Source organism: Euprymna scolopes, chromosome 22 (assembly GCF_053919585.1).
Source record: "Euprymna scolopes isolate OS-2025 chromosome 22, ASM5391958v1, whole genome shotgun sequence".
NCBI lineage: Eukaryota > Metazoa > Mollusca > Cephalopoda > Sepiida > Sepiolidae > Euprymna > Euprymna scolopes.
Window position 1 is genome coordinate 71,220,244 of NC_136503.1, and position 8,586 is coordinate 71,228,829.

Here is an 8,586-nt window from a genome sequence, read left to right on the forward strand (position 1 = left end):
CATTTTGGAATCTTTTCATACAAAAACATACAAAATAAATATTTTTTCTAATATAAAAAATAACGAAAAAAAATATACTTGATGAATGTACATATTTAAAAAAAATATTTGGGTTTTTTACTACTTAACCCAGCGTAAATCTACCTCGTTTGGCTAATGCGTTTCAATGGCTTTTAAAGATAATATAAAAGAAAAAATATTAAAAAAATAAGTAAAAAAGAAAAAAAAATAGAGTGGTGATCACTTTCCTATATAAATTTAACGTAAAATGAGCACCCACTTCTTGGCCATGTAGCGATAAACGAGACATGTAATCGCTAGCATTTTTCAAGTTTATTAGCGGGGGGGGGGTAGAAAGAAGGAAGGTTGGAGTGTCGCAGGTTCCAAACATTTTAAAAACACGTAGAAACACTTCAAAACGTGTGTGTGGAGGCGACTTTTAAATAATGTCTCACCGTTAAATATTACTTAATCAATTAATTATTATTTCCTGATATTCTTAAGAATAACACACACATTAACACACAAACACACACACACACACACACAACTCAGATGGACCTGTACACTGCACACTCCCCTATGTTTCTTTTTCTTTTCGTCGCTTTAATTTTTTTTTTCAAAGGATAACACTCATCTTATATAAAGGATTTTCATTTAATCCAAAAACAAAGACCTTTATTATCCAATGTATTCTGTATTGTTTTCATTGGTTGCCAGGTTTGTTTTTGCGCACGCGTACATTCAATTTTTTTTTTTTGCGTTTATACATTAATTCTGTATACTCACTTGCACTACTATACATTAATTCTGTATACAATTCAATAGGTAGCTATAGCATGCAGTGACCCAACGGGTCACAGGTAGTCTAGGATAAATTAACAATCCTCATATAAAAGCATAAAGAACTGATATATCGGGTTTTCTGAATTTTGGAAGGAAATCAAAGTAACATTAATAGTGATAGTTGTAGTGAACCAACACATCACGGTTACTCTTAGTACATATTTGAGCGGTTCCGTAAATAATTCAATTTCCTGCTATTATCAACAGTCTACTTGGTTTTATTGCTGAGTCTTTCCAAATGTAAGACCGATTCAATCGTTTGTGCAGCAGCGTATTGCTACCTGGATGCAAGTCAAAACGAAAAAAAAAAAAAAAGAAATAAAAAAAACAACAACGGTGTTTTCAAAGCGTTCTATGGCCATAAAACCTTCCCCCTGAAATAACCATTTAAAAATCGATAAAGCGACGAACTAAATTTACAAACATTAAAAAAAAAGAACAAAAAACACACAACAAAAAACAAAAAAACACAAAAGACATTGCAATTTAAGAAGGAAGGAAAAGGAATATGAAAAGGAGAGAGAGAGAGAGAGAATATTTTTGTTTTCTTATATTTTTTATGCTTATTTTTCAAGTTCTTTTAAGACTGTCAAAATCATTTGACAGACCAAATGCGGGAGAACTTTCGAGTTAAAAATCCATTTTAAACCTTACTTAAAAGCAAAAAAAAAAAAAAAAAAACAACAAAGGAATATAACAAAACAGTTTTTGAAAAGTGAAATAAATAAAGAAAATATAGAAGCCATTTTAAAATGTCTGACTGCTGCCGCCATCTTGCTAGAAACAATGTGCCTAATGTTTAAAATATGGTTACTATCTTTAATCCTTGCTTCACTTGAACTGACATTGTTTGTTATCAAACAGGTGGGAGAGATATTTTTGTATCAATTTACTTTTTTTTTGTTAATTTTCTGAAATGAAAGAGAAATTAAAAGAAGAATGCAAGTGACGTTAACGGAAACAGGATTATTTTTAACAACTTCATCCACTTAGGAGATAAAGCCAGAAGGTCAGCTCAGTCGATTTAACTTCAGAGCTAAAAACTCTTTATTCATATGATTTTATTAGAAGGCATCTTAACATTTTATTAATACATCTATATCATTCACTCACTAAGAACAATCACGCAAGCCATCATCAAAAATTGCTATTTGAGAACAACTTGTGGTATTTGTATTATTATTCATCGGACTACTGTTCTCATCTTGAGTGTGATTTTCACAGCGTTTCGGTCGATATAACCTCCTACCTACTTCAGGTGTATCTTGTCAAACTCGGGAATGTTTCTGTCGAACTCGGAAATTTTGGACGGACTTTCGAGCGGAACCCTTTATTTACTTCACGGAGGTAGCGTGCTCTTGTTCACTCAGCAAAGACCCGTGGCACAGTGGTTAGAGTACCAGGAAAAATCAATTGTAAAAGTGATATTCTCCTGAAGATTGAAGATTCAATCCACAGTGTGGGAGCCCGAAAAATACATTTGCGAATTTCTTAGGATCTCTATCCAGTCGTGGTTGACAGAACAAGAACACGCTACCCCTGTGAAGTAAATAAAGGGTTCCGCTCGAAATTCCGTCTAAGTCCGACAGAAACATTTCCGAGTTCGACAAGATACAATTGAAGGTGGGAGGTTATATCGACTGAAAATTTGTGAAAATGACACTCAAGATGAGAACAGTAGTCCGTTGAATAATAATACAAATAACCAATCCTCATCTCAAAAATTCAGAAACATTAACTTGTGGTATTCTTTGCCCTTGCCCCCCCCCCCGAAACTTATATGTGTAACAGAGCATGGACACGCATATGCGAATGCATGCAAAATGACATCACTCGTAAAGAAAAAGACTATAAAAAAGGAAAACGAGCACATTGGAGAAGACGATCACATTAAAGACGTGTACAACATTTACAGTTTCACTTTTATAGATATATAAATTACTAGCAGTTCAGCCTGGCTTTACTCGGGACCTATGTATTCTTCCTAACTTGTCCTACATAGGAATACACTTTATGCAAGATTACGTTCGAGAGGACGATCATGTGAGAGACATCACAGCCATAACAAGAAGTCACTGATGCTGGGAGAATGAGGAAATAAATATCGTGGTTACTAAAAAGCGAGTTTGAGTTATTCTTTGTCTTGGTCTCCTTTGCGACGCAGACTGCATACAATGTGTTGGGCCCGTATGTACAACATTACATTTGCACAGCGTTTCGGTCGTTGTAACCTTCTTCAGGTGTATAAGCCGCCATGTTCGATATTGGAAAAAGGTTAACTATGTCTATCCGAGGTTTCATATTTAGGTTCTGGTTAAAAGTAAAACTGAAAATTAAAAAAAAAATAATCAGAACAAAACGAAACACTAGATATTTCTAAAATATTTATAACAAGGGGTGGGACTTTAGATTCATTGGTATTCTTTGATGTCTGAGTGACAACAACTCTCCCCAGGTTTCCAGTACTCTCCACCTCTTTCCATAACTTTTGCAAAACAATCGCTTACCATTGCTTTCTCGTTGGAAGCGACAATTGGTCTTCACTGAAATTTGGGGGCAACGAACCTCCTCAAGGCCCCAATCCTCTCTGCACTCAACCAGCGGAGGTCTGGTCAATGCTTTCTCTGTTCGATTTTTCCATCCTTGTTGATCCTCCTCATTTATTTGGTGTGGTGCCAGTTTATGGTGACACACACACAAAAGGGAGGGGCGGTATCTTACAATTATACCGTCCATTCTATGTTGGTGTTGTTGTTGTTATTATTATTATTATTATTATTATTATTATTATTATACTACTACTAATAATAAATTTTTATTTTTGTGTTATTTTAGTTTGTTAGTACACAAATAGAAATATGTGAGTGGTTGACAAAAAAAAGGCAAAATACACATTATTAAAGCAATAGTTATTTTTATCAATATTCGAGTTCGGGTCCCATTTAAGTCTAGATGATATTGAAAAACTATACACGTGTTCTGTCAATCTAAAATCATTAATCTTTAACGAGACGAGACGAACATTTTTTTTTCGTCTAGGGCCACAATCCCCTAGACTTAACATCACCAGCAAAAAAGGTAAAATAAGGAAAAAATAAACGGAATTTTAATGACGATGCTCCCGTCCATTTCGACGTATTAGGCATTTTGAATAACTAAGTAGTTCATAAATCCACATAGTTTATCTTTTTTATAGTGGTGAAGGCTTTGTGCAGAACCAATAACACTTTTTGGTATAACTGCTAATCTCAGTCGGTGCAATGGCTGCCACAAGACAGAGCAAACAGTAGACCAAGATGTATTTCTTAACGAATGGCGCGTCTCTTCCAGCGGATTAAACGCGCCACTTCATACAAATCTTGAAATTTCTACGTCCTGGCGCGGTACATACAGCGCCTAGTATTCCCAAATGGAAAGCAAAGTGGTGATAGCCATGCTCATTGTTGCTTAACTTTGGTGATCTGGCGAGAACCAATATGTCAACGTGATTATGTCGTATAACATTTTAATAATAAATTTATTATAAATTGCTATTCTTGCGTTATTTTAGTTTGTTAGTGCGCAAACAGAAACCCGTGATTGGTTGACGAAAAATGAATAGGCAGAATACACATTATTAAGGCAATAATTTTTATATCAATACGCGAGTTCGAATTCCATTTAAATCTAGATTGTTAAAAAAAAACACAAAAAAACTAGATACATGTTCTGTAAATATAAACATATCAACACGATCTTCAATCAGGCGTACAAATATTTTTTTTTATTCTCGGGGGGGGGGCACAATTTCTGGAATTAACATCACCAACAAAATAAAGAAGAAAAACAAATAAATAAATAAACGAAATTAAAAAATATTCTATGACTAAAGTCCTGGATTTTTGTTTTCATTTAATAAAAAGTTCTACAGCATTGCTGAGTTCCCTAAAATTTTCAAATTTAAGATTACGAATAAATGCTTTCAAAAATGTGACGAACTCCTATTTTAAAGAAATCAATATAGATTATACAAAATATTGCATGAACATTTAAAAACCTATATGACACATTTTTTTTATACTTCATAAGACGTAGACATAAATATAACCATTAAAAACGAATTATTTCTGATTAAAAAAAATTCTAATGGCTTCTGTCAATAAAACATTTCGTCTTAGTTACTTACTCTTTTTTTAAATAGTTTTATTATTATCATCATCATTATCATAATCATCATTATCATCATCATCTATATATTAATAGGATAGTGGGTGTTATTCATTTTTTGTGTCACGCTTACATCCGTGTGACTGTCATTTAATTGTTATGGACTTCCATTTTTTTGTAATAAATAATTTTTACCAAGAATTCTTCATAAGTTTTGGTTTCGGTTTCGATTATAGCTGATGTCACTCAAGTCATTTATTTTTTGAATTAAAAATGTTACCAAGAATTCTCCTTAAGTTGTGGTTTCGGTTTCGATTATGGCTTAAGGAACTCAAGTTATATATATATATATATATATATATATATATATATATATATATATATATATATATATATATATATATATTTCCTAAGTTTGGTTTCGGCTCAAGCTCATACACGCAAGTTATATATATATATATATATATATATATATATATAACTTGCGTGTATATATATATAAATATATATATATATTTGAAATCGCAACTTTATAATATATAAAAATCGATAGAACATTAACTCTATAATAATATATACGAAATCTGCAAAAATTAAAATATAATATTTAAGCGTACTTTACGACCAGGCTACGCTGGGCGTCACTGCTAACTTAGATACATACTTATTGGAGTTCTAACAAAAGAACTACAATAATATCCAAGCGTCTCCATTTACGCTGAACATCTACAGAATGCCCACATCAATATATTACATATGAATTGGTCACCTGTAGAATTTCCACGTGTCTCGCTAGTTATTATTATTATTATTATTATTATTATTATTATTATTATTATTATTATTATTATTTCTATTATTATTGCCCGGAAGAATCCTAACAATTGTTGAAAAGTAGTAATCAATTCTGTCTTAGGTTTTATTCAAATCTTGTTATAAATTAGGAAACATTTTTCTGAATAGTTTTAGTAAAATATCCTTACAATTATAAAGTGATAATCTGTTTTGTTTTGATAAAAGTAAGCGTCCGAAGACTTCGTAAGCGTGTAATTTCTGTTCAATTATATATATATATATATATATATATATATATATATATATATATATATATATATAGAGAGAGAGAGAGAGAGAGAGAGAGAGAGAGAGAATGTGTATGTGTGTGTGTGGTGGAGTGCTGTGGGTTACACAAAATGATAACTTGTTGTCTCGGTGCCCGTCTTCTCTCTCACTGCCTTTTTTTCCTTGGCTGGCATTTGTTTTTATTTACAAAAGCTTTAGATAGGAATTTCATTTTTCCATGCAGCATTGCACCGGCCCTAATTAAATTCGCCCAAGGCCAAATTTACATGTGACTGTTTTCAAAACTTGTCAATTGAAGAATGTTGATTTCAAAACGTATACACACTTCTTGCAATTGTTATAACTTTTTCTGGCATTTGTTAGTTTGAAGATTTCCACAATATTTGCGCGTGTGCATCCAGCTCCATATGCGTGTGTGCACAGCCAGCAATAATTCCGGCGTTGCCCAGAATACTATTCAACACTCGTCCTCAAATTCACACGTCCATTTTCCCCGTACGCCGCTCGCTTCTACCTTTTTTTCATTTTCTTTTTCTCTGCGCCTTCTTCCAGTGACATCGTGCATACTTTCGTAGATGAGAGAGTAGTAACCTTGGTTGAAGTGAGTGTCCCAAATGATGGAGGTCTGGACAGAGCTGAAGGAGAAACGGGCGAAATATCGAGGCCTAGTGTATGATATGAAGAGAAACTGAAATCCTAGGGAGATGTCAACCATCCCAGTGATTATAGGTGCCACAGGGCTTATAAAGAAGAACTTTAAAGTCTACCTAACTAATATACCTGGTGAACTAAGTGCAAAAGAGATCTAGACACTTGAACTTAAAAGAACAACGAGGATACTGAAAAGAGCCCTCGGCTGGAGTCAATAAAAGTGGACGAATGTTGGCAACTGGTATGACTGCCACATATCCAGCTTATAACTAGGGATGTGACAACAGCATATTCTTTTCATTGTTGTGACTTGCGTGTATATATCCTGCACAGCAGTTAGACTCAGTTAATCAACCGAGAACCACATCAGTCTATATAAAAACATATAAAATATTAACTGATATATACTAAAGAGTCAAAACAATGAAAAGAATATTCTGTTGTCACAGCTCCATTTATAACCCCGCAAAATAAGACACTTAAATTGCATATCGCTAAAACGGCTGCCACTGTTAATATTTTCGATAGTCATCTATCCTACGGATGCTGCTGATTTTGTTCGTCGACGCTGTATCACCATATGAGCGCACCATTTCGTTACAAGCGATTGTCTTTGTTTTACAAAGTTTTTAATCGATTTTGTGTTAGTGTCGTTTTTGGTTTTACTAAAAGCAGTTGTTAAAAAAAAATCCTAAAAATGATTAAGTACCGAAAACAGGCGAATGCATCGTAAGCAATTGTTTCTTGTTTAAAAGGAAACCGTAAAAGATATTTGATTTTGTGTTAGCGATCATTTTTTGTTGTTCTTTTTGTTTTAGTTTTAAAAATCCTGAAAATTTAGAAAGCGGTTGTAGGCGTTGTTTTATCAAAAATGAAGACGGTAAAAGACTTCATAAGCGGTTGTCTATTTTGTCTTTAGTTCTGTTTTGAGTTTTCTAAAATTAAAAAAAAAAAATCATTAAAAATGTACTTCAATTTAGTAAGTTAGACAGAGCACTGTCGAAGGATACCAAGTAACCTGAACATTTATTATTTTGATCGCTGTTGATTTTTGGAAAATAGAATGTGAGAAAATATGTATCGATACGAATTAGATATATTACAGATACAATATTTATGGTAGACATATATATATATATATATATATATATATATATATATATATATATATATATATATATAGGAGATGTTAGTGGGACTGTTAGAAGAAACAGGAATGCTATGTTTGAAATTTTTGATATGAGGATTGGTTATTTGTATTATGGAGCAAATAACTTCAGGGGCAGATAATTTGGATTAAATTTTTGATATGAGGATTGGTTATTTGTATTATGGAGCAAATAACTTCAGGGGCAGATAATTTGGATTAAATTAATTTTCGGTACTTGTGCAGTTTTATCAAGATATTAAAAAAATGAAAATATCGAAAAAAGTTTAAATTGTACGTATCCCTTATGGAATGAAGTTCTCCGGAAAAAAATTTCACTTAATTTCATCAAGTAGTTTTTGTTTTACAGTGAAAAAACCCCAAAAAACAATGAGATATGATACCGAGCAAAAGGTTCGATTTTTAGGAAGAAAAGCTATTAAAGATGGGGAGGGAATGCCGGCGCTTTAACTGGAGGGAGTTAATCGGACTTCTGTTCCCATCTGTTCCATCCGTGTCTTGTCGAACTCGGGAATTCAGACGGGGTTTCGAACGGAACTCTTTATTTACTGCATAAAACCAAAATATTTATGTTTTATTGTATGTGTTGCTCATCCACAAACACTTTACACGAGATAGATGCTTCCCACAAACACATTTACCAATTTACCATAGTAGACGATTTTGTTGAAACACACATGTAAGGACTATAT